At 45.0% G+C, this 26,867-nt stretch overlaps 1 long non-coding RNA gene across 1 annotated transcript in view; it reads right to left on the reverse strand.

Annotated features, from left to right (window-relative positions):
• Nucleotides 1-654: 654 nt before the first annotated feature.
• The window catches only part of LOC140466906 (uncharacterized), a 32,997-nt gene continuing 6,784 nt past the window's right edge, over nucleotides 655-26,867 (reverse strand). Inside the window, exons 2-3 of the long non-coding RNA XR_011955304.1 lie at nucleotides 7,244-7,348; nucleotides 655-1,068 (exon numbers count right to left, since the gene is read on the reverse strand). This is a non-coding gene — a long non-coding RNA (uncharacterized lncRNA). The remainder of the gene's footprint in view (nucleotides 1,069-7,243; nucleotides 7,349-26,867) is intronic.

Below are 26,867 nucleotides of genomic sequence, written 5' to 3' on the forward strand. Positions count from 1 at the left end.
GAAGCATTGGACAATTTGAGTTGTAGTAGAATTCAACAAACAGTCGAAACTGAATACTTTCAAAAGTAGCAATAAACCCAAGGATTCTATCAAGAACGAATTTGAAACACAAAATTGAAGAAAACATATCACCTTTAAAGTTGCATCAGGCACAATACTGAGGGTTGGACACTGCCCAGGAGCCTTGAAGATCTACAGGAGTTCTACAAGGCAGTTAGTATTGCAAATAACTCAAAGAACTTTTTCACTTCAGCCAGCCATTCAGCTACAGTCAGTTCTGATATAACAGAATAATTCCACTCCTATGTGAACCTGTATTAAGAAAATTGCATAATAGCAGCACCATTTAAACCAATGGGATCAGATTCATGTTATAGCCAATACAAGGAAAAGTTTGTGTTTTACAAATAATGGTCTAAATTCTTCAATCACGTTATAGCCAATTCGTGTTGAAGAATTCACGTTGTACTGTATATCAAAAATAGCTAATTAAGATTTACAGCTATTCTCAAGTATTAATACCCACAATTTTCTTCCTCCACCCTGGATATTCCAACACATGCACAAATCACATTTTTAATTCAGTGCTAATTTCATTAACGATGAAATCAGGATTTGAGGATGATTACATTGCACATACAGGTCTGAAGCACATCCAGCTCAAAGTATGTTTAATTTACAAAGATTGAGAACAATATGGAGTACATCATTACAAAAATACATACTTCTGAAGCATATGACAAATAGCAAACAGGTCAAAAGTAAGTTAAGCAGACAGTTGTTCCCTTGTTGGTACAAAAATGAATGTTTGCAGCTATTTGTAGGCAATTTTAATTTATGTATTGTTGGTAATTGTGCAATACACTAACCATATCTTTTTTTCCATAACTGCAGTCTTCATTTGACTAGACCGCTTTGCAATTAGGCAGAAAATTATGAGGAGTTCAAACGGTCTGAAATTCATCTATTTCCACTTATCTATTGAAACAGCAAAGAACTGCATGACATTCCAGCAGGTGGTGCTCGTGTGTTCTTCAGTGCTCCACTTGCGCAGTCTGTAATTCTGAGCTTTATAGAGAAAAAAATGCTAATGGTTAGCAGCACTATAATGGGTATTTGCTGTCAGTCAATTAGTTGTTAAAAATAATCATGCAAAGACGTTGTTTGAAATTGCAAGACAACTTTCTTTCTGACAGATAAAAACCTTTGGACATTAAAGATTTATTCTACAAGGTACTTGTGAAACTTTTCATACATGAAAATCACTAAGAATAAATTACTGTAATGTGCTTTTTGCATAGCCAAGCTTCAAGTTATTAGCAAAAAGAATTTTCTCTCTGACATTGCAAGTTTTTCTGGAATAGAATACTTCAATGACTAATGTGTACCAAGAAGTGATTTTGCAAAGCTTCTTAAAAATGAAGACGCACGCAACAAAATAATGATGCATGAAATTTAACCTTTAGCATTAACCAATTTATTTAGCAATTCTATTAGAAAAGATTAAAATAACTGGGCCTATATTTGGGATTGACAGGAGAGATGCAGAAAGGATGTTTCACCCAGTTGGTGACCTAAAACCAAGGGACACTGCTTGAGAACAAGGCGGTCAATCAAGTCTGAGATAGAGGAATTTCTTTACTCAAAAGGATAGCAAATCTTGGGAATTCTCTGTCCCAGAAGGCTGTGGAAGCTCAGTCATTGAGCATCTTCAAGACTAAAATAAAAAAATCTCAAAGATTAAAAACAACAGGGACACAGGGGTAGCACAGGATTGGTGAAGTGGGCTTGAAGGGCGAAAAAGACTATTTCTGCTCTGAACGTCCTACAGTTCCAATACAGCCAATGAAAAATCCACAGCATGCCACAAATAATTTTTACATGGAGATTATTTTTCATATTTATTTAATTAGTATAGTCTTCAGCCCCTGCCCAGCCATCTAAAGAAACTGCTTTTAACTTATTGGTTGCACTTCTGCTTCATGTTGTTGACTTATTGGTACCCTATCTGGCGAGGTGTTGGCAATTCACAGGACTTCCTCCTGGGCCTGGCCATGATGGCCATCAACATGTCCAGGCAGCAGGTGGTTGAAGGAGTTGTAGAACTTAGCTGTCCATCCCTGTTCCATGGTTAAATACGTGCTTGTGTGTCCATGGAAAGGGGACATGCAGAGTCCAACAGCACTGCACAAGCCTTTTGCGACAGGACAGCCCTTCAGGGGCTCAGGTGCATCATCAACCCAAGAAGTGATATTTTCAGCTTTTCAGGTTTCTGTTGGCATTCTTTTTTTTGCCCCTGCCCTGAAGCTCTTCAACCATGCCTCTGCCCTGAAGCTGGATTAGTGGTGCTGGAAGAGCACAGCAGTTCAGGCAGCATCCAAGGAGCTTCAAAATCGACGTTTCGGGCAAAAGCCCTTCATCAGGAATAAAGGCAGTGAGCCTGAAGCGTGGAGAGATAAGCTAGAGGAGGCTCTTCAACCATAACTCCCAAGTAATTTCCTCTGCCCTGAAGCTCTTCAACCATGTCGTGAAACAAACTCGCTACTACAGCCACATTCGCTTCCTCAGTGCCTGCCTCCGTAACCAACTCATCCCACACGGACTCTGGACCACCTTTAAACCAGCAAAGTTTGGACCCGAACAGGACAAACAGTATAGACTACAGATTCAAAAACACCAGCAACAGTTCTCCTTTAAGATCCTCTGCTGCACACTTGCAGCAATGCACCAACATCTAACCTCTCTACAGTCAGCCCTGCCTCAGCTGAGAGCCACACACTCTCAGAATTGCAAAGGACCCACTCTGTACTACATCCTCAGGAGAATTCATACTCTCAACAAACAGTATTTCAATTCCATCTCAAACATCAAGAACTGTAAGTACAACAAACTTTTATCTACCACCTCCATTACCAGCGCTCCTCAAACATTCCAGAAGATTCCCCTGGCCTCTGGAACTACTCAGACGCCATTAGCCATGCGGCTGCCACCCCCACGCTGATTGAGGATGTCACTTCCGCCCCCATCATGGCCACTCCCACAACCACTTCCCCCTTCACAATTCCTCATGCATCACACGTGACATCACTTCTGCCCTTCACATCATCGCTGATGCCACATGCTCAGTGACTTCTTCTGCCACACCTACTGCCATGGTCACCACCACTTCCGTCCCCACCAGTGCCACTCACCTGCATTCTGCTGACATGCCCCCCACAGACCCCACTGTCACTATCCCCACTCCCCAGAACCCAGAGGGGAACATTACCCCTGCTCATGACTCCACCCCCAACCCCCCCGCTCATGACTCCACCCCCATTCCTCCCACCATCACACCCACTCCAGTTACAGGTTCCCCCCCCACTCCTAGCTCTAGACCTACACCAGATCCCAGCTCCCAGCCCTGCCAAGTTTTCACTATCCCTTCAGACCTCCCCCTCACTGAGGACAAACGATCAGTCCTCAGCAAAGGACTCACCTTCATCCCCCTCCGTCCACGCATCAATGAATTTAATACACGCCGTGACGTCGAACAATTCTTCCGTCGCCTCCGAGCTTACTTTCACAATCAGGACTCCCGCCCATCTTCCAAGGACCCCTTTGCCCACCTCCAACACACTGCATCCACCTGGACACCCCGCGCTGGCCTATTACCTGCCCTCGACCTCTTCATTTCCAACTGCCGCCGGGACATTAACCGCCTCAACCTGTCTACCTCCCTCCCCCACTCCAACCTCTCATCTTCATAACGCGCAGCCCTCAAATTCCTCTGCTCCAATCCCAACCTCACCATCAAGCCAGCAGATAAAGGGGGCGCAGTGTTAGTCTGGCGCACTGACCTCTACACCGCTGAAGCCAAATGTCAACTCGAGGACACCTCTTCCTACTGCCCCCTCGACCATGACCCCAACCCCCATCACCAAACCATCATCTCCCAGACCATACAGAACCTCATCACCTCAGGAGATCTCCCACCCACAACTTCCAACCTCATAATCCGGGAACCCCGCACTGCCTGGTTCTACCTCCTTCCCAAGATCCACAAGCCTGACCACTCTGGCCGACCCACTGTCTCAGCATGCTCCTGCCCCACTGAACTTATTTCTACCTACCTCGGCACTGTCCTATCCCCGCCAGTCCAGGAACTCCCCACATACGTTTGAGACACTACCCACGTCCTCCACCACCTCCTCCTTCCCTGGCCCCCAACGCCTCATCTTCACCATGGATATCCAATCGCTCTACATCTCCATCCGCCATGACCAGGGCCTCCAAGCCCTCAGTTTTTTCCTCTCCAGACGTCCCCAACAGTACCCTTCCACCGACACACTCATTCGTTTGGCAGAACTGGTCCTCACCCGTAACAATTTCTCCTTCGAATCCTCCCACTTCCTCCAGACCAAAGGGGTAGCCATGGGCACACGTATGGGCCCCAGCTATGCCGGTCTTTGTTGGCTACGTAGAGCAGTTGATCTTCCGTAATTACACCGGCACCACTCCCCACTTCTTCCTCCGCTACATTGATGACTGCATTGGCGCCACCTCGTGCTCCCGTGAGGAGGTTGAGCAATTCATCAACTTCACCAACACATTCCACCCTGACCTTAAATTTACTGGACCATCTCAGGCACCTCCCTCCCCTTCCTGGACCTCTCCATCTCCAGTAATGACAACAGAGTTGACACTGAAATTTTTTATAAACCCACCTACTCCCACAGCTACCTGGATTACACCTCTTCCCACCCTACCTCTTGCAAAAATGACATCCCGTATTCCCAATTCCTCCGCCGTATCTGCTCCCAGGAGGACCAGTTCCACCACAGAACACACCAGATGGCTTCCTTCTTTAGAGAACGCAATTTCCCTTCCCACGTGGTTAAAGATGCCCTCCAACGCATCTCCTCTACATCCCGTACCGCCGCCCTCAGACCCCACCCCTCCAATCGTAACAAGGACAGAACGCCCCTGGTGCTCACTTCCCACCCTACCAACCTTCGCATAAACCAAAATATCCGCCGACATTTCGCCACCTCCAAACGGACCCCACCGCCAGGGATATATTTCCCTCCCCACCCCTTTCCACCTTCTGCAAAGACCGTTCCCTCAGTGACTACCTGGTCAGGACCACGCCCCCCCCCACAACCCACCCTCCAATCCTGGCACTTTCCCCTGCCACCACAGGAACTGTAAAACCTGTGCCCACACCTCCTCCCTCACCTCTATCCAAGGCCCCAAAGGAGCCTTCCACATCCAAAGTTTTACTTGCACATCCACTAATATCATTTATTGTATCCGTTGCTCCCGATGCGTTCTCCTCTACATTGGGGAGACTGGGCGCCTCCCAGCAGAATGTTTTAGGGAACATCTCCGGGACACCTGCACCAATCAACCATACCGCCCTGTGGCCCAACATTTCAACTCCCCCTCCCACTCTGCCGAGGACATGGAAGTCCTAGGCCTCCTTCACCGCCGCTCCCTCATCACCAGACGCCTGGAGGAAGAATGCCTCATCTTCCGCCTCGGAACACTTCAACCCCAGGGCATCAATGTGGACTTCAACAGTTTCCTCATTTCCCCTTCCTCCACCTCGCCCCAGTTCCAAACTTCCAGCTCAGCACTGTCCCCATGACTTGTCCTACCTGTCTATCTTCTTTTCCACTATCCACTCCACCCTCCTCCCTGACCTATCACCTTCATCCCCTCTCCCACTCACCTATTGTATTTTATGCTACTTTCTCCCCACCCCCACCCTCCTCTAGCTTATCTCTCCACCCTTCAGGCTCACTGCCTTCATTCCTGATGAAGGGCTTTTGCCCGAAACGTCGATTTCAAAGCTACTTGCATGCTGCCTGAACTGCTGTGCTCTTCCAGCACCACTAATCCAGAATCTGGTTTCCAGCATCTGCAGTCATTGTTTTTACCTCATTCTTTTTTTTGAGGCATTCTATTGTTTTCTTACAGCATCCAATTGGAGGCATTCAAAAGCATAGACAGCATTCTTCACAAATAGCCTCAGTTATTTACATAATGGATGAGACATGCATTGGGGGCAATTTTGTTTAAACAAAGGAATTTGAAAAAAAATGGTAAAAAACAAGCTCAGACACATCATCTGGACCAATTATAAAGGTATTAGTTTGTATCCTCTGTAGTCTGTACACGAGCTATGCTTAAAGTCCAGGTTCAGGAAAAATGGCCTTGAAGTATTACTTTGCAAACTTACAAATCCAACCATTGCTTTTAAATTTGAACAGATGGCAAATTGGCACAATGGTTAAAAAGTAATTTTTCATGTTAAAAAAATCAAAACTGAAAACGTTCATATCCTTGCCAAATAAATAACGCAAATTAGATTAGATTACTTACAGTGTGGAAACAGGCCCTTCGGCCCAACAAGTCCACACCACCCCGCTGAAGCGCAACCTACCCATACCCCTACATCTACCCCTTACCTCACACTACGGGCAATTTAGTATGGCCAATTCACCTGACCTGCACATCTTTGGACTGTGGGAGGAAACCGGAGCACCCGGAGGAAACCCACGCAGACACGTGGAGAATGTGCAAACTCCACACAGTTAGTCGCCTGAGGCGGGAATTGAACCCGGATCTCTGGCGCTGTGAGGCAGCAGTGCTAACCACTGTGCCGGCCATGGTAAATATTTAGAATGGTACAAAATTTTAAGATCCCTGTTGACTGAAGAAAAAATTTATTTCAACAAACTTTTATCAAGAAAATTAAGCAAATTGAAATTAGAAGTTATATCTGGCTCAGTTATCCCATTGCATTAACTCTTAATAAAAGTATTTTGAGAAAAAAAACAAAAATTCACTCAGGTCATTTGCCATATAGAAAGAGACAACAAAAATTGTTTTGTGTACAAAATTTAATTTGGAATCCTTCAGTTAATGAATATATTTTTAGACAAAAAAAATTGACCAACAGAAACTTGATTTAAAAGACACTCCATAATTGATTTCATTTCAGCATTACAGTAGTACTGGTGATAAGTCAATTTCAGGGGAGATGATCGCCTAGTAGTGTTACTGCTACACTATTAATCCAGAGATTAATGTGCTGGAGGATCCAGGTTCAAATTCCATCACAGCAGTTGAAGTCTGAATTCAACAAAATTCTGGAATTAAGAGTCAAATGATTACAGTGAATCCATTGCCGAGTGTCCAAAAGAAAAATCCATATAGCTCACCAATGTACTTTAGGGAAGCAAATTACCATCCTTACCTGGTCTGGCCTCTACGGGACTCCAGATCCACAGCAATGTGATTGACTTAACTGTCCACTAGCCATTCAGAGGTAGACAACAGACACAGGCCTAGCCAGCAACACCTATTGAATAATAAAAAGTAATCAATATGATCACTAATGCAAAGAAACATCCGCACACGACGTAATAAACCTGTAGTAAAATATAGCTCTGCAAGGTTCCACAATCACATTCTTCATAAAGTTTTGAATGAGAAATTCATTTTCTTTTGGGAGATTCCATGACCACCCCAACCCAAAATTTATTTATCAGGAAAGAAACTGAGCTCATTTAAGGTTCAGCACTCCCAAGTATGTTACAAATTACAAAACATTGTATCAGAGAAAGCCTGCTCAAACTTTGTTCAGATATCAATCAAGATGCAGCAAGAAAGGTTGCACAAATTCCAATTTTCTGCCCTGTATTCCATGGTGCAGAATGCAGTGGGAAACATTGCAGTTGGAAGAGAAAAGCTGTTAGAAGCAAGGTTAGTGAACAGAATTATAAAATGTATGATCATGACAACAAAAAGGTGCAGTACATGCTACAGCTAAAAATAGGAAGATAATTCTTTCCCCTCCACTTTAGATGTAGATTTGAAAGCTAGCAAAGCCCAGATGAAAGTGGCAAAACACATTAAAGTCAGCATATTCTGAAATATTACACACTGCTACGAATTACTTAAACAATTCCAGATGTTGGGTGGTGGAAACTACAGAATAGCTTTCTGCTCCTCATCTCAGCTTTTCCAGTTGAAAGTTATTTTCCAGGTTTACAGCTTCAATTTTAAACCAAGTATCAAGATTACTCACTCAAGGTTGAAAATAAGACTTCCTCAAGGGTGACGCTTCAGAACATATTGAAACAATAATACCAGCCTCAAGTCTTTCTGCATTGCCAGAAATAACTGGATTTCTTTTTTGATAAACCCAAACTGGGAGAGTACTCACTGTGCAGTGTTAACAATACTAAAGCCATATGTTTTACGATAGATGATCACAGCTTTTATAGCATTTTTATTGTTGTTTTGCAGTGGTAACATCACGTGCCAAGTTGTCAAACTTCTTTCAGGTGAATTATTCACAAAACAGAATTTGATCAATACGAGGCACTAAACAGGCTGGGGCTGTTTTCCCTGGAGCGTCAACGGCCGAGGGGTGACCTTATTGAGGTTTATAAAATCATGAGGGGCATGGAGAGGGTAAGTAGACAATGTCTTTTCCCTGGGTGGGGGGGTGGTGGGAGAGAAGAGTCCAGAACTAGAGGGATTAGATTTAAGGCGAGAGGGGAAAAAGGACCTAAGGGGCAACTTTTTCATGAAGAGGGTGGTGCATGTATGGAATGAGCTGCCAGAAAAAGAGGCGACGGCTGGTACAATTACAATATTTAAAAGGTTACTGGAGGGATATATGCATAGGAAGGATTGAGAGAGATATGGGCCTTGCGCTGACAAATAGGACTAGATTAGTTAGGATATCTGGTCGGCATAGATGAGTTGGACTGAAGGGTCTGTTCCGTACTGTACATCTCTACGACTCTGTGCAATCCCCAACATGTTCATCTGCCACTGCTCAGCTCATTTACATAAATTACATGAGTTGTCCAAAATACGTTAACTCATTCCTGTGCTCTACCATTCTTGTCTGCATTATTGGTAAATTTTTGCTGAGTTTCTAAATGCTAGATAGAAGCAATAGAAATTTCCATTTCACAATGCATAATTAAAACAATGGGCCATCTAGAAGACACAATACCAAGCACAAAGTTGCAACCAAAATGGTAATTATCGTAATTCTGGCTATGTTGAACACCAGAAAATTAAAGATATATAATCAAGACATTATGCACTTTTTTCCAAGGAGACCCTCAGCCTGCAGTGAGATTTGTAAATGAACCTCTACTGGCCTGAACTAGTTTTGACATGTGAAAGTGTAATTTCCTTCTTGTGGTTTGACATGTGGCATCCATTAGTCAGTCTAACACAGGGATAACTCTGCAAGAGTGGGGTTAGGTTTGGGAAAGCCTCTCTCCTCTTCCTGCCTTAGTCATAGAGGCAGAGAGTCAGAGATGTACAGCATGGAAACAGACCCTTCGGTCCAACCTGTACAACGCCAAGCAGATATCCCAACCCAATCTAGTCCCATCTGCCAGCACCCGGCCCATATTCCTCCAAGCCCTTCCTATTCATATACCCATCCAAATGCCTTTTAAATGTTGCAATTGTACCAGCCTCCACCACATCCTCTGGCAGCTCATTCTATACATGTATCACCCTCTGCGTGAAAAAGTTGCCCCTTTGGTCTCTTTTATATCTTTCCCCTCTCACCCTAAACCTATGCCCTCTCGTTCTGGACTCCCTGACCCCAGGGAAAAGACCTTGCCTATTTATCCTATCCATGCCCCTCAATTTCGTAAACCTCTATAAAGGTCACCCCTCAGCCTCCGACGCTCCAGGGAAAACAGCCCCAGCCTGTTCAGCCTCTCCCTGTAGCTCAAATCCTCCAACCCTGGCAACATCCTTGTAAATCTTTTCCGAACCCTTTCAAGTTTCACAACATCCTTCCGATAGGAAGGAGACCAGAAATGCACGCAATATTCCAACAGTGGCCTAACCAATGTCCTGTACAGTTGCAACATGACCTCCCAACTCCTGTACTCAATACTCTGACCAATAAAGGAAAGCATACCAAACGCCTTCTTCACTATCCAATCTACCTGTGACTCCACTTTCAAGGAGCTACGAACCTGCACTCCAAGGTCTCTTTGTTCAGCAACACACCCTAGGACCTTACCATTAAGTGTATAAACCCTGTTAAGATTTGCTTTCCCAAAATGCAGCACCTCGCATTTATTCGAATTAAACTCCATCTGCCACTTCTCGGCCCATCTGATCAAGATCCCGTTGTAAGTCGAGGTAAATTTCTTCACTGTCCACTACACCTCCAATTTTGGTGTCATCTGCAAACTTACTATACCTCTTATGCTCACATCCAAATCATTTATGTAAATGACAAAAATTAGAGGATCCAGCACCAATCCTTGCGGCACTCCACTGGTCACAGGCCTCCAGTCTGAAAAACAACCCTCCACCACCACTCTGTCTTCTAACTTCTGTATCTAAATGGCAAGTTATCCCTTTACTCCGAGATGTAACCTTACTAACCAGCCTCCCATGGGGAACCTTATCGAAGTTTTTACTGAAGTCCACATAGGTAACATCTACCACTCTGCCATCAATTCTCTTAATTACTTCTTCAAAAAACTCAATCAAGTTTGTGAGACGTGATTTCCCACTCAAGACTATGCTGACTGTCTCTAATCGGTCCTTGCCTTTCCAAATACATATGCATCCTGTCTCTCAGGATTCCCTCCAACAACTTGCCCACCACTGAGGTCAGGCTCACTGGTCTATAGTTCCCTGGCTTCTCCTTACCACCCTTCGTAAACAGTGGCACCACGTTGGCCAAGTTCCAGTCTTCCTGCACCTCACCTATGACTATCAATGATACAAATATCTCAGCAAGAGGCCCAGCAATCACTTCCCGAGCTTCCCACAGAGTTCTCGGGTACACCTGATCAGGTCCTGGGGGATTTATCCACCTTTATGCATTTCAAGACATCCAGCACTTCCTCCTCTGTGATATGATATTTTGCAAGATGTCACCATCTATTTTGCTACTTTCTATAACTTCCATATCCTTTTCCACAGTAATCTCTGATGCAAAACACACATTTAGTTTCTCCCCAATTTTCTGCGGCTCTACACAAAGGCCACCTTGCTGATCTTTGAGGGGTCCTATTCTCTCCCTAGATATCCTTTCGTCCTTAATGTATTTGTAAAAACCCTTTGGATTCTCCTTAATTTTATTTGCCAAAGCTATCTCATGTCCCCGTTTTGCCATCTTAAGTATACTCCTACTTCCTTTATACTCTAAGGATTCACTCTATCTATCCTGTCTGTACCTGACATATGCTTGCTTCTTTTTCTTAACTAAACCCTCAATTTCTTTGGTCATCCAGCATTCCCTGTAGTTACCAGCCTTCCCTTTCACCCTGACAGGAATATACTTTCTCTGGATTCTTGTTATCTCATTTCTGAAGGCTTCCCATTTTCCAGCTGTCCTTCCTCCAATTTAAAACTTCAACTTTTAGATCTGGTCTATCTTTTTCCATCACTATTTTAAAACTAATAGAATTATGGTCGCTGGCCCCAATGTGCTCCCCCACTTAGACCTCAGTCACCTGCCCTGCATTATTGCCCAAGAGGAGGTCAGGTTTTACACCTTCTCTTGTAGATACATCCACATACTGAATCTGAAAAATCATCTTGTACACACAAATTCCTCTCCATCTCAACCCTTAACACTATGGCAGTCCCAGTCATTGTTTAGAAAGTTAAAATTCCCTACCATAACCACCCTATTAATCTTACAGATAGCTGAGATCTCCTTACAAGTTTTTTCTCAATGTCCCTCTGACTATTAGGGGGTCTATAATAAAATTAGGAGAAAGTGAGGACTGCAGATGCTGGAGATCAGAGCTGATAATGCGTTGCTGGAAAAGTGCAGCAGGTCAGGCAGCATCCAAGGAGCAGGAGAATCGACGTTTCAGGCATAAGCCCTTCAGGACGGAGGAAACTCTTTCCTCATTCCTGAAGAAGGGCTTATGCCCGAAACGTCGATTCTCCTGCTCCTTGGATGGTGCCTGACCTGCTGTGCTTTTCCAGCAACACATTTTTCAGTCTATAATACAATCCCAATAAGGTGATCATCCCTTTCTTATTTCTCAGTTCCACCCAAATAAATTCCCTCGATGCATTTCCAGGAATATCCTTCCTCAGCACAGATGTAATGCTATCCCTTATCAAAAAGGCTACTCCCCTCTCATCTTTTGCCTCCCTTTCTGTCCTTCCTGTAGCATTTGTATCCTGGAACATTAAGCTGCCTGTCCTGCGCATCCTTCAGCCATGTTTCTGTAATTGCTATGATATCCCAGTCCCATGTTTCTAACCATGCCCTGAGTTCATCTGCCTTCCCTGTTAGGCCCCTTGCATCAAAATAAATGCAGTTTAATTTATTAGTCCTATCTTGTCCCTGCCTGCCCGGACTATTTGACTCGCTTCTGTTCTCAGCTGTACCAGTCACAGATTGATCTCTCTCCTCACCATCTCCCTCCCTCTCCTCCCCCACCCCCCCAACTGCAATAGTATAAACCCTTCCAAGCAGCTCGAGCAAATCTCCCTGCCAGTATATTAGTCCCCTTCCAATTTAGGCGCAATCCACTCTTCTTGTACAGGTCAATTCTACCCCAAAAAAGAGATTCCAATGATCCAAAACTGTGAATCTTCTCCCATACACCAGCTCCTCAGCCATGCATTCATCTGCTGTATCCTTCTGTTCCTGCCCTCACTAGCTCGTAGCACCAGGAGTAATCCAGATATTACTACTCGAGGACCTCCTTTTTAACTTCCTACCTAACTTTGTAATCTCTCTTCAATCTTTCCCTTCCAAAGTCGTTGGTTCCAATGTGGACCAATGACCTGTTGCTGGCCCCTCTCCTCCTTGAGAACATTCTACACCATCTCAGAGACATCCTTGATCCTGGCACCTGGGAAGCAACACACCATTCTGCTTTGTCACTGACCACAGAAAGATTGGTCTGTACCTCAGACTAGAGTGTCTTCGAGCACAGTTGATCTCTTAGAACCCGATGTACCCCTCATTGCATTAGAGCCAGTCTCAATACCAGAAACTTGGCTGTTCGTGCCAAGTTCCCCTGAGAATCCATCACCCCTACATTTTCCAAAACAGCATACTTGTTTGAAATGGGTATAGCCACAGAAGGCTCCTGCACTAGCTGCCTACCTCTCTTACCTTTCCTGGAATTAACCCATCTATGCGACTGTATCCGAGACTTTCCCCCCTTCCTATAACTGCCATCCATCACAGACTGTTGCTGTTGCAAATTCCTCATAGCTTCTAAATGTCTCTTCAACCGATCCATTCGATCTGATAAGAATCGCAACCAACAGCATTTATGGCAGATATAATCCACAGTGAACCTTTAACACTCTTTAAACACCCACATCTGACAAGTGCATATCACTCTACTAAAGGCCATTTTTGCTCCTTCACAATCTAAAGACCCAGAAAATAACACCCTCCTATTCCTCGACAAAACACAGCCCCCAGGTTAAATGAATAGTTATGGCTTATATTTAAAGTTTAATCAAGAGCCATATGTCAAAAAACATATAATCAAGAAAGAACCCACTCTACTCACTAATCCAGAGTTTCTGTAGGTCACACTTAAAAACAAAAACTTATCTGCTTCTGTGCTGTGAACTTAGCCAAAACAATTCCTCCAAGATCAGTTGTGAATTTCACTGTTCGTTAATTTTCCCAGACGCACTCCGATGTCCAGCAATACATGAATTCAAACAGCAAAGGCAGTAAACTGTGCAGGTTCACTGCTGTGTCAGTTTCTCTCTTTCTCTCCTGCACTGACCTCACCATGTGCTTCCTTTCTCTTTTCTTCTCCCTTTTAAAACTGCTGCTGTTTTGACTTTTATTTTTCCCAAAGTTCCAAAACAACGCAACAGCATATAAAACAGTAATTGCTGCCCCTGGAATTCGAGGAAATCACCTCCAACACCTAAAATACCTCAATAAAGGAGCAGCTGTTACAGCCAGAAATTTTTCCCATCCTCCATGTTGGATTACCCAGAATCCTTCCAGTCATTTCAGCCCCCATTTTCTATTGCCCCTCCACTGCTGCAGAAATCTTTTGCTCTGGAATTCCCTGCATCAAGCCATCCTTCCCATTTTAACTTGCTTCTCAAACCGTGGTCACCGTTCCCAAGATCTGTGGCCCTGTCAATTTTGTTTCATAATGCACCTGTAAAACATCATGGCGCTGTTTCATGATGGTAAAAAGTGCTGCATAAACCCCAAGCTATACCTGTTGGCATACAACAGAAAACAATTTTGCTAGATTTCTGGTTCTGAAATCAGAAATTTGATTTTTGCACAGACGGGATTATAATGATTTAAATATCAGAAGTCTGATGCTATTTTCAATCATGGCTGATCATCTGTCTTAAGGCCCATATTCCCACAATACTCCCACAACCCTTAATAACTAGAAATCTATCAATCAATCTCTGTTTTGAACATACTTTCTGAACTTCCACAATCTTCTGGGCCACAGAATTGCAAAGATTCACCATCCTCTGAGTAGAGAAGTTCTTTCGTCTTATCTCAATCCTAAATAGCTTGTTTTTTAATGTGACTTACCTTCCTGAATCAGACAGCCATAGGAAACATCATTCCTGCATATACTCTGCTTATCCTATCAAGAACATTGTACATTTCTATCAGATCACCTTCTATTCTTCTAAATTCCAAACAAATTTAGGCCCAGTCCCCTCAATCTCACCTCAGTTCTGTCCCACCATGCCCAGAATTATTTAGGTGAATTGCTACTACACTCCCTTGACAATAGTACAACTTTCCTTAGGCTAAGAATTGCACACAATACTGCAGATACTGCCTCACCAGCATTTAAAGCAAGACTGCTTTTATAATCAAATCTTTTTGCGATAAAGGTTAACATATCATTTGCCACATGAACTGCTTGCTGTACCAGTATGTCAACTTTCATAGAAAAAGATAAAAGTAGGCAATTTGACTCCATGAGACTGCTCCACTACTCCATATAATCGAGCTCGGATGGTTACTGAGCTCAATACCCCAAGCCTGTTTTACCATCATATAGTTCTTGTGGCTAAAGGGATCAAAAGATATGTCTATCTCTTCCTTGAAAACACAAATGTTTTGGCCTCAACCATTTTCTGTAATAATGAATACCAGAGGCTCACGACTCTTTGGTGACGTATGAACAAGTACACTGTGTCTCTTTGGACATCAATATAGTTTCTCTTTTTCACCATTTAAAAAAAAATTTCTACAGGTATCTCTCCTAACAAAGTAAGTAACCTCACACTTATCCACATTATATTGCATCTGCTGTGTTCTTGCTCACTTTCTCAGCTTATCTAAATCCCCTTGTGTAATGTTAAAAGATGAACTTGTACGATCTCTCTGGATATTAATGCAACATTAGAAGGTTAAACTATACTGACTTTCTCCAAGAAGCTGAACATTCTGGAAGTGGATGGAGGGCAACATTCTGTCTCACAGACAACATGCAGGAATTTAGATGACTATCCATTGTAATCCACACTTCATTTGGGCAGCCATTTACTCCTGTTCTACTGCTATTATCAAATTAAACTCTCCTTCAGTCCCTTCTGTTCAGAAATGCTTTCATAGCCATCTGCCAACCAACCTAAGTAATTTGTGTGATCATCCCGTGAAGCTAGCACATATCATACCTACATTGTCTTAGGGAAATCATGGAGTCAGTAAAAAGTTTGCATAACAATTCCCCAGGATTAGAGCATTTACATCATCTCTGAGGATGTCCTCATCCTACCATTATACCTGGGGTAACACGTGGTGGTGGTGATGGTGGCGGGGGGGGGTGGAATACCTGTAAGCATTACCAACTGACCTGTATGAAGTGGATGTCTTTCCTTTGCTCGGGGCCTCTTTGGACTCAACTTCGCATGTCTGCCAAGAGTGTGAAAGGGGGGTCACCTCGCTTGTACAAGTGGTAATAAACTTTAACTGTTTGCAGAAGTTGGTGTGTGCAAATTGCATCTCACTTGAAAACCCTTAGGTATAGAACCTAACTTGAAGTCTCCCAATTCTCAATCCCTCCAAATTTTTATGTCTGCGAACAGGGAACTATTACAATTGGCCCACAGATCCAAACTGTATAAAAACTGCTCAAACCCAACCAATGATCATTGTGGTACTTACACTACTGGTCACAGCCTGACAACTGGAGAATGACCCATTTTCCTTCTCTCCTTTTGCTTGTTAACGAATCCTCAATCCCATGTGCTTTAATTTTGTTCACTAAACGCCTAAGGGGTCTTTATCAAAAACCTTTTGAAAATTCAAATGTATCACACCCAATATCCCATCTCCCTTCCATATCACTCCTAAATGTCAAATATCCCTTAACATGGAGTTCCCAATCTTGGTCACCCTGCAGATATGTTTCCATAAAGGCAAATATAATCTCATAATATCTTCTGTTATCATGACTTCACATGTTGCAAATGCTGAATGCATTCAGACAGAATTCTCAACAGCACTAGAAAATGTACTACAACAACGTTACTCCCAGTCATGATCCCTCTGCAGGTCTCATCTACCCTAGAAGCAAACCCAATGCCCTAGAACGCAAAAACCCTCCCTCCTGCATTATATTTCCAAGCCATGTATTCATTTGCTTGATCTTCCTATTTCTACACTTAGTAGGTGATATCAGGATTAGATTAAATTAGATTACTTACAGTGTGCAAACAGGCCCTTCAGCCCAACAAGTCCACACCGACCCTCCGGAGATAAACCCACCCAGACCCATTCCCCTACATTTGCCTCTTCTTCTAACACTACAGGCAATTTAGCATGGCCAATTCATCTAACCTGCACATCTTTGGACTAAGGGAGGAATCCGGAGCACCTGGAGGAAACCCAGGCAGACATGGAGAGAATGCGCAAACTCCACATAGACAGTTGCCCAAGGCGGGAATTGAACCCAGATCTCTGGTGCTGTCAGACAACAATGCTAACCACTGTGCCACCCAAATCAGCAGAGTGAACCCTGTCTCTTTCCCCATCCCAGTCCCCAAAGCAGCACAGTGAACCCTGTCTCTCTCCCCCCACACCAGTTCCCAATGCAGCAGTGAACCCTGACTCCTCTTCTACCCCAACCCCGGTCCCCAACAACACTGAAAAGCAGGGTGTTTAAGCCACTGTGCTCAGTCACTTGCCGAATGCCAAGCTGTCTAAAGTTTACCTCCAGGGACTCATTGCTCTATCAATGTGGGCCACAATCTCTGGCTTATTATTTTCACTGAAAGGTATGTCGTGCAGTGCTCGCACATCTTTGAACTAGAAGGCAACAAACATCCTGGAGTCACATCTATAGTCACAAAAACTTAATATACCGTAAATATGAAATCACCGACCACTCTAGCCCTTCCCCTCCTCTCTCTGCTCCCTCCAAACAAAAACTATGCAACTGACTCACTTGTGCTGCACTTGGCAAGCTAGATTTCTCATATGAACTTTCCCCTCACTAGCATCCAAATATCTGGTCTTAATCTGCAGTGTGACAACGGTGTCAAAAACATGCCACCATAGTTCTCAATCTTGGAAACACCACAGCAACTTCAGCCATTGCTTGAGTTCCAAAACGCAGAGCTCAGGTTTTGCAGCCGAAGACAATTCCTACATAACTCCCACAAAATGGCACAGGATTGGGAATCCTTATAGACAGGCAGTCCTGTCATGCCTTGAGTTAACTTTCATGTCATTTACTTCAAACCGGAGATGAAAAAGCAGAAAGTAAAATAATTCCCAATTCACAGGAGCGGATTGGTGAAACACACAGTATTTACAAACAAATCCGCTTATGACTTCATTGTGATGAAACTTTTATCAAACATTCAAAAACAGTAACTAAAACTGGCAGTAATAATATTTTACTATCAAGACGAGATTTTAATTTTATGCAAGCAAAAGAACTCAGCATTGCTTGAATACAGGCATGTGTGCAGTATGATGTGCACTTCATTTTCGTATGAAGAAAATAACTACATATAGGACTGGCTGGTTAAGTTAGCTGTCATGACACTTACGTATAGAACATATTTCTTTTTAATTTTCTTATGAAATCAACATTCTCCCACTAAGCATACTGGATACTAGTCAGTAAAATGTAATTTAAAATCAAACCACCAGCTAGATACTGAATTTAATTCATTTACTCAACTTAATCACAACATTTTTATCTCAAAATAATTAAACAGCCATTCTAACCTACTTGAATTTTATGCAAGTAAATCCAGCAGCTTCAAATTGCAAATATATTTAAAGTTAAATTGCATGCTCTTTGCTGAAAGCTGTTGGTAGACCTATGTCTAACACAAGGCAGTGTAAAGATATACATCTTAAACAAACTTCCTGATCACAACACCACAACAACCAGTTGACTTTGTTACATTTAACAGAAGAGCAGGAGCAGAAGCAAAGAATGTTGCATTCACATCTCGTTGGTTTTGTTAAGCATTTAACTCATTTAACTGCCCTTATCCAAGAAATCAGATTTCTCTATGGAGTGATGCAGAAGGGCAAACTGAATTGTTTTCATGTCAGACTTTATTAAAAGGAGACTTTGGATAACTGGCTCATTTCCACTCGACTTGGAGGGGATAGAGTGGTCACTAAGGACTGTGGATTTAAGAACTTTACCCACGTGGGTGGATCCTATAAATTCTATTTACTATATGGACTAGTAATTTTTGTTGCTATAATTATTGCACGTTGTGTATCAATAACTTGCGCTAGAGTCTTATGAAAGCTGGTAGTGTCTTCTTGAGAAAGTCTTAAATGCCTTAAAACGTTCTAAAACATTTGGACTAAATGGAATGCTGAATTATAGAACACATTTGCTGCAGAGTAGAAAATAAATAGACAGGGAGGCGTCAGGCCTCAAAAGAGGGAACCCTGGATGTACAGATGATAAAAACATCTGGTCTTACCAAGTGGTAGCAGGATGCTCAAAGGCAATTAAAAACACTTGTCTTTACACTAATCAATCTGTGTAAACAGGACACAGTGATAACTTTTGATGAAAATGTTTGATTCTGATCTCGGAAACTATCATCTTGTAAGCATGTCAAAAGCCTTGTAATTAATAGTCAATCCTATCCATTATAATGAATTCTTATTACCCTTGTAGGCTAGGCAGTAACAGAGGGACAAACATTTTTTTTCTGTTACAGTAAGAGAGAGAGGGGGAGAGAGAGGGGGAGGGAGAGGGGGAGGGAGAGGGAGAGGGAGAGGGAGAGGGAGAGGGAGAGGGAGAGGGAGAGGGAGAGGGAGAGGGGGAGGGGGAGGGGGAGGGGGAGGGGGAGGGGGAGGGGGAGGGGGAGGGGGAGGGGGAGGGGGAGGGGGAGGGGGAGGGGGAGGGGGAGGGGGAGGGGGAGGGGGAGGGGGAGGGGGAGGGGGAGGGGGAGGGGGAGGGGGAGGGGGAGGGGGAGGGGGAGGGGGAGGGGGAGGGGGAGGGGGAGGGAGAGGGGGAGGGAGAGGGGGAGGGAGAGGGGGAGGGAGAGGGGGAGGGAGAGGGGGAGGGAGAGGGGGAGGGAGAGGGGGAGGGAGAGGGGGAGGGAGAGGGGGGGGGAGAGGGGGGGGGGAGAGGGGGGGGGAGAGGGGGGGGGAGAGGGGGGGGAGAGGGGGGGGGAGAGGGGGGGGGAGAGGGGGGGGGAGAGGGGGGGGGAGAGGGGGGGGGAGAGGGGGGGGGAGAGGGGGGGGGAGAGGGGGGGGGAGAGGGGGGGGGAGAGGGGGGGGGAGAGGGGGGGGGAGAGGGGGGGGGAGAGGGGGGGGGAGAGGGAGGGGGGAGAGGGGGGGGGAGAGGGGGGGGGAGAGGGGGGGGGAGAGGGGGGGGGAGAGGGGGGGGGAGAGGGGGGGGGAGAGGGGGGGGGAGAGGGGGGGGGAGAGGGGGGGGGAGAGGGGGGGGGAGAGGGGGGGGGAGAGGGGGGGGGAGAGGGGGGGGGAAAGGGGGGGGGGAGAGGGGGGGGGGAGAGGGGGGGGGGAGAGGGGGGGGGGGAGAGGGGGGGGGGGAGAGGGGGGGGGAGAGGGGGGGGGAGAGGGGGGGGGGAGGGGGGGGGAGAGGGGGGGGGGAGGGGGGGGGGGAGGGGGGGGGGAGGGGGGGGGAGGGAGGGGGGGGGAGGGGGGGGGAGAGGGGGAGGGAGGGGGGGGAGGGAGGGGGGGGGAGGGCGGGGGGGGAAGGGAGGGGGGGGAGGGGGGGGGGTGGGAGGGGGGGGGAGGGAGGGGGGAGGGGGGGGGGAGGGGGGGGGGAGGGGAGGGGGAGGGGAGGGGGGAGGGGAGGGGGGGGGAGGAGGGGGGGAGGGGAGGGGGGAGGGGAGGGGGGGGAGGAGGGGGGGAAGGGGGGGGGAGGGGGGGGAGGGGGGGGGGGGGAGGGGAGGGGGGGGGAGGGGGGGGGGTGGGGGGGAGGGGGGGGAGGGAGAGGGGGAGAGAGAGACACACCATTTTCGCACTGAGATTGCTGAAGCCAGTAGAAAATTAACTCTTTGTGGTCTAGTTCGAATGCGCATCTACTTGCTATGGATTGAATGTTTTGAATTTAATTGCATTTTGGGACGTTATGATGATTTTGAGTAGCCACTGATTATGAAATGCAAACTCTGGAAAAGGTTATATTGATGAAGCTTTAATTTACTTGCTGTTCTTCCAGACCATGATGGTCACACTGTCAACTCTAACTAGTCAGATCTTATGTCTTATTGAATTTGAATCACAACTTAGAAAACTAAGTATGCAAGGTTACCTTATGACCTCTCTCACTGGTACCTCTTCTTTTTGATAGTCACTATGTTGGCAATAGGCACTTGGCTCAGCTGGATCGGTTTTTCCCATCTGATGGATGGCTAAGGGCCTGCAGAAAGTGAGGACTGCAGATGCTGGAGATCAGAGCTGAAAAATGTGTTGCTGGAAAAGCGCAGCAGGTCAGGCAGCATCCAAGGATGAGAATCGACGTTTCAGGCATAAGCCCTTCTTCAGGAATGAGGAGGGTGTGCCAAGCAGGCTAAGCTAAAAGGTAGGGAGGAGTGACTTGGGGGGAGGGGCGTTGGGAATACGATAGGTGGAAGGAGGTTAAGGTGAGGGTGATAGGCCGGAGTGGTCAGGGAGAAGACTGCAGGTCAAGAAGGCGGTGCTGAGTCCCGAGGGTTGGGACTCAGATAAGGTGAAGGGAGGGGAAATGAGGAAGCTGGAGAAATCTGCATTCATCCCTTGTGGTTGGAGGGTTCCTAGGCAGAAGATGAGGCGCTCTTCCTCCAGGCATCATGTTGCCATAGTCTGGCGATGGAGGAGGCCAATATCCTGCATGTCCTTGCCGGAGTGGGCGGGGGAGTTAGTGTTCAGCTACGGGGCAGTTGGGTTGGTTGGTGCGGGTGTCTCAGAGGTGTTCTCGGAAATGTTCCGCAAGTAGGCGGCCCGTCTCCCCAATGTAGAGAAGGCCACATCGGGTGCAGCGGATGCAGTAAATGATGTGTGTGGAGGTGCAGGTGAATTTGTGACGGATATGGAAGGATCTTTTGGGGCCCTGGAGGGAAGTAAGGGGGGAGGTGTGGGTGCAAGTTTTGCATTTCTTGCAGTTGCAGGGGAAGGTGCCGAGAGTGGAGCTTGGGTTGGTGGGGGGTGTGGACCTGATGAGGGAGTCGTGGAGGGAGTGGTCTTTCCGGAACGCTGATAGGGGAGGGGAGGGAAATATATCCTTGGTGGTGGGGTCCGTTTGGAGGTGGCGGAAATGACGAAGGATGATACGATGTATCTGGAGGTTGGTGGGGTGGTAGGTCAGGACCAGTGGGGTTCTGTCCTGGTGGCAATTGGAAGGGCAGGGTTCAAGGGCGGAGGAGCAGGAAGTGGAGGAGATGCAGTGGAGAGCATCATCAACCACGTCTGAGGGGAAATTGCGGTCTTTGAAGGAGGCGGCCATCAGAGTCTCGGGTGACCAACTCAACACGGACATTGATTATAAACCGACTAACTCCCACAGCTACCTAGATTACACCTCCTCCCACCCTGCCCCCTGTAAAAATGCCATCCCATATTCCCAATTCCTTCACCTCTGCTGCATCTGCTCCCAGGAGAACCAATTCCAATACCGAACAACCCAAATGGCCTCCTTCTTCAAAGACTGCAATTTCTCCTCAGACATGGTTGACTATGCTCTCCACCGCATCTCCTCCACTTAGTGCTCCTCCGCCCTTGAACGCCGCCGCTCCAAAGCAGTGAAAGAATGCTGATGACTAACCATTATAATTTACACTTCATTTAGACATTATTCCCCTGCTATTGTCAAGTTAAACTATCAATTCAATCTCTTTCATTCAGAAATGCTTTCTAGCCAGAGCTAAATTGCACCGGTTTTGTCTTGGGAAAACACAGAGTTAGGAAATAGTCTGCATAACGGTCCCCCGGGATTAGGTCATTAGCATTTGCATTATGTCCAAGGATGATCTCATCTTGCCATTGTACTTGGGGTAACACGTGACTGAGTGGCAAGTGACTGTGGGGGAAATGGCCAAAGCATCTGTAAGCATTGCCATCGACCTGTATCAAGGGGATGTGTTTTCTTTTGTTCAGTACCTCATTTTGACTCAACTCATGGCTACAGGTGGGGGTGGGGAGAGGGTAAAGGGGTTCACCGAGCTTGTACAAGCTTCAATAAACTTCAAAATGTGTCCTTTGTTCAGAGATAGCTTTTTTGCCAGGACTCCGTAAGCTCTGCAAAGTGTGTGTTAAAGGTTCATCCAGAAAGCCTGTAGTGGATTATGTTTAATAAATTTGGTTGCTTGTTCACACATGTTGGGGTGTTGCAGTTGCATCAAGTATGCAAAACTTTCAAGGGTTTAAAAAAAACTTAACAGAATCCTAAGTAGCAGAATAAATAAAAGATAGAGAAGGATAGTTTTGATTCTGAGAAGAATAATTAGAAAAGACAGACAACAGTGAATCAGAAAACAAAGTAACTCTGAAGAATTAAACTGGATTTTTCAAAGCAAGGGGTTTTACAGGTAAGGCTGATGAACTCAAAGCATATTTGTGAACATAGGATTAGGACATCATTGCTATTACAGAAAATTGGCTGAAGGATGGACAGGACAGACAGCTCAGTGTTCTGGGTTTCAGTTGCTATAGAAAGGATAGACAAAAATAAGAGGCAGAAGAGGGGTGTGGTGCTTTTGATTAAGGAAAACATTACTGCTGTAACTAGAGAAGATATTTCTGAAAATTTTTCAGTAAAAATATATTGGTTGAAATTAAAATAAAAACATGATCACTTGATGGAATTGTACGACAGACCACCCACAATTGTCAGACAACAAGTGAAGAACAGATATGTAGAGAAATCTCAGATATACTCAAGAAAAATAAGGCTGTAATAATAAGGTGATTTTAATTGTCCAAACTAGGACCACCATAATTTTAAAGGCTTGGATGGTGAATAATGTTAAATGCTCAGTGGTTAGCACTGCTGTCTCACAGCGCCAGGGACCACAGTTCGATTCCAGCCTCAGGCAACTGTGTGGAGTTTGCACATTCTCCCCGAGTCTGCGTGGATTCCTCCAGATGCTCCAGTTTCTTCCCACAGTCCAAAGATGCGCAGTTTAGGTGAACTGGCTATGCTAAATTGCCTCGTGTTCAGGGATATGTAGGTTAGGTGCATCAATCGGGGGAAATGGACAGAATGGGGAATTGGTCTGGGTGGGATACTCTGAAGAGGATCGGTGTAGACTTGTTGGGCCAAATGGCCTACTGTAGGGATTCTATGAATAAATGTTTTCAAAGAATTTTCAACAATATGCAAATGTTCCTACCAGAGAAGGAGCAAAACTTGACTCTCTTTTGGGTAACAGAATGGGTCAAGTGACTGACATGATAGTAGAGCAACACTCTGTCTAGTGATGATAATTCTATTGTATTAAAATATTTAGAGTTATGGAAAAGGTTAAGCCTTACATAAAAGTTAAAGCTCTAAATTGGAGTAAGACAAATTTCAATGGTATGAGACAAGAAATTTCAAAAATTGACGAGTAGACAGTTTGCAGACAAAGGGATGTCTGATAAGTGGTAGGTTTTCAAAAATGGGATAAGAGTTCAGAGTCACCCTATTGGAGTGAAAGGTAAGGCTGAAAGGATTAGAGAACAATGGATAAATAAAGATACTGACATTCTAGTCAAAAACGAACAAGTATCTTATATTAGATGTAGACAACTAGGTTCAAACAAATCACGAAAAGTATAGAGAGTGTAGGGACATTCTTAAGAGGGAGATCAGGAAGCAAACAGAAAATGAGATAGCCAAAATGAAGGATAACCCAAAGGGATTCTACTTGTACATTAAGAACAAGAGAACAAATGCAAAGAGTAGGGCCCCTTAAAGATCAAAGGGGTCATCTTTATGTTGAACGTCTGGACACGGGAGAGACATTAAATTAATATTTTGTGTCAGTTTTCACTGTGGAGAAAAAAATGGAGGCTAGAGAACTTAGAAATAAATACTCATGTTTTGAAACAGTTCACGTTACAAGAGAGGAAGTGCTAGACATCTTAGAAAACAAAGGTAGGATAAATCTTCGGTACCTGATCCAGTGTATCCAGGGTGTTGCGAGATGTTAGGGAGGAAATTGCAGGGCCTCTTGTAGAAATATTTTTATCATCTATAACCATGGGCGGTAACAGGAGAGTGGCTAATATTGTGTCTTTGTCTAAGAAGGGATGCAAGGAGAAGCCTGGGACCTGTAGAACTGTGAACCTGACTTCAGTGGTGGGTAAGTCAGAGTCAAACAGATGTACAGCACAGACACATTCTTCAGCTGAACTCATCCATGCTGACTAGATATCAAATTAATCTAGTCTCATTTTCCAGCATTTGGCCCACATCCCTTCCTATTTCATTTACTCATCCAGATGCCTTTTAAATGTTGCAATTGTATCACCACTTGTAAATCCACTACTTCCTCTGGCAGTTCATTCCATACAAATACAACCCTCTGCATGAAAAAGTTGCCCTTTAGATTCCTTTTAAATCTTTTCCCTCTCATCTGAAACTTATACCCTCGTGGTTTGGACTCCCCTACCCTAGGGAGAACACCTTGACTATTTACCCTATCCATGCCCATGATTTTATAAACTTCTGTAAGGTCATCACACAACTTCAGATGGTCCAGGGACAATAGTCTCAGCTTATTCAGCCTTTCGCTATGGCTGAAACCCTCCAATCCCAGCAACATCCTTCTAAATTTTTTTGAACAGTTTCAAATTTCACAACATCTTTGCTGCAGCAGGGAGCAGAATTGAATGCAGCATTCCAAATGTGGCCTAACCTATGCCCTGTATAGTCGCAACATGATCTCAACTCTTATATTCAATGACCTCAGTCCCAACACCCAAATTCAGCACCGTCCTCTTGACCTGTAATCTTCTTCCTGACCTCTCCACCCCACCGCCTCTCTGGCCTATCACCCGCACCCTCACCCCCTTCCACCTATCATATTCCAGTGCGCCTCCCCCAAATTCCACCCCCCCCACCCCCAACTTTTATCTCAGCTCGCTTGGCACACCAGCCTCATTCCTGAAGAAGGGCTTATGCCCGAAACGTTGATTCTCTTGCTCCTCGGATGCTGTTTGGCCTGCTGCGCTTTTCCAGCGCCACACTTTTCTACTCAATGCAATGACCAATAACAACAAATATACCAAACGCCTTCTTTCCTATTTATCCACAACTCCACTTTCAAGAAACTACGAACTTGCACTCTAAGGTCTCTTTCTTCAGTGACATCCCCAAAGATCTTACCATTAAGTGTCCAAGACCTGATTTGACCTAGCAAAATGTAACATCTCACATTAATCTAAATTAAACTCCATGTCATTCCTCAGCCCATCAGAGCAAGGTCCCATTGTACTCAGAAGTAATGTTTTTCACTGTCCACCATACCACCAATTTTGGTATCATCAGCAGACTTACAAACCATGCCTCCTATATTCAAATCCAACTCAGTTATATGAATGACAAAAAGCAGTGGACCCAGCACCTAACCTTGCAGCACACCACTAGTCACAGGCCTCCAGTCTGAAAAGCAACCCTCCACCATTACCTTCTGTCGCCTACCTTCAAGCCAATTTTACAGCTAAATAGCTAGTTCTTCCTATATTCCACATGATCCAATCTTGTTAACCAGTCCACTATGCGCAACTCTGTCAAACACATTGATGAAGTCCATATAGACAATGTCCACTACTCTGCCTTCATCAATCCTCTTATTTAAAAAACTCAAGTCAGTGAGACATGATTTCCCATGCACAAAGTCATGTTGCCAATCCCCAATCAGTCCTTGCCATTTCAAATACATAAAGTCCAATCCCTCACAATCCCCTCCAACAACTTGCCTCCTACTGATATCAGAATTAGAGTGGTGCTGGAAAAGCACAGCAGGTCAGGTAGCAACAGAGGAGCAGGAAAATCGACGTTTCGGGCAACATGGAAAATAAAGGACATGAAAGCATGGGAAGAGTTAAAGCATGAAGACCACTGACAATCTGTGGTCTGTGGAAGGCAAGATGGGATGACCATAGCGGAATGTTCTTACACCAATTAGCAGAGCAAGGTTTAGGCTGAAAGGTCACTATGGTGAGACGAGATAACATAAGTAATAAAGCAAGTTTCTCTGTTAAGTGTTATTATGACAGGACTGGGACAATAAATAGTTGGGACACTACATTAAAATATCTAATTAATAGTTAGTAGAGTCAGCTTGAGACAGGAAACTACTGTAATAGATGGAATAGCTAAATATCTATCATGACAGGTTAGACTGGAATGGAAAGATCACTGTAGCAGAGTTAGCAATAAATATCTAACCATGACATTAGAATA

Source organism: Chiloscyllium punctatum, chromosome 44 (assembly GCF_047496795.1).
Source record: "Chiloscyllium punctatum isolate Juve2018m chromosome 44, sChiPun1.3, whole genome shotgun sequence".
Lineage (NCBI taxonomy): Eukaryota > Metazoa > Chordata > Chondrichthyes > Orectolobiformes > Hemiscylliidae > Chiloscyllium > Chiloscyllium punctatum.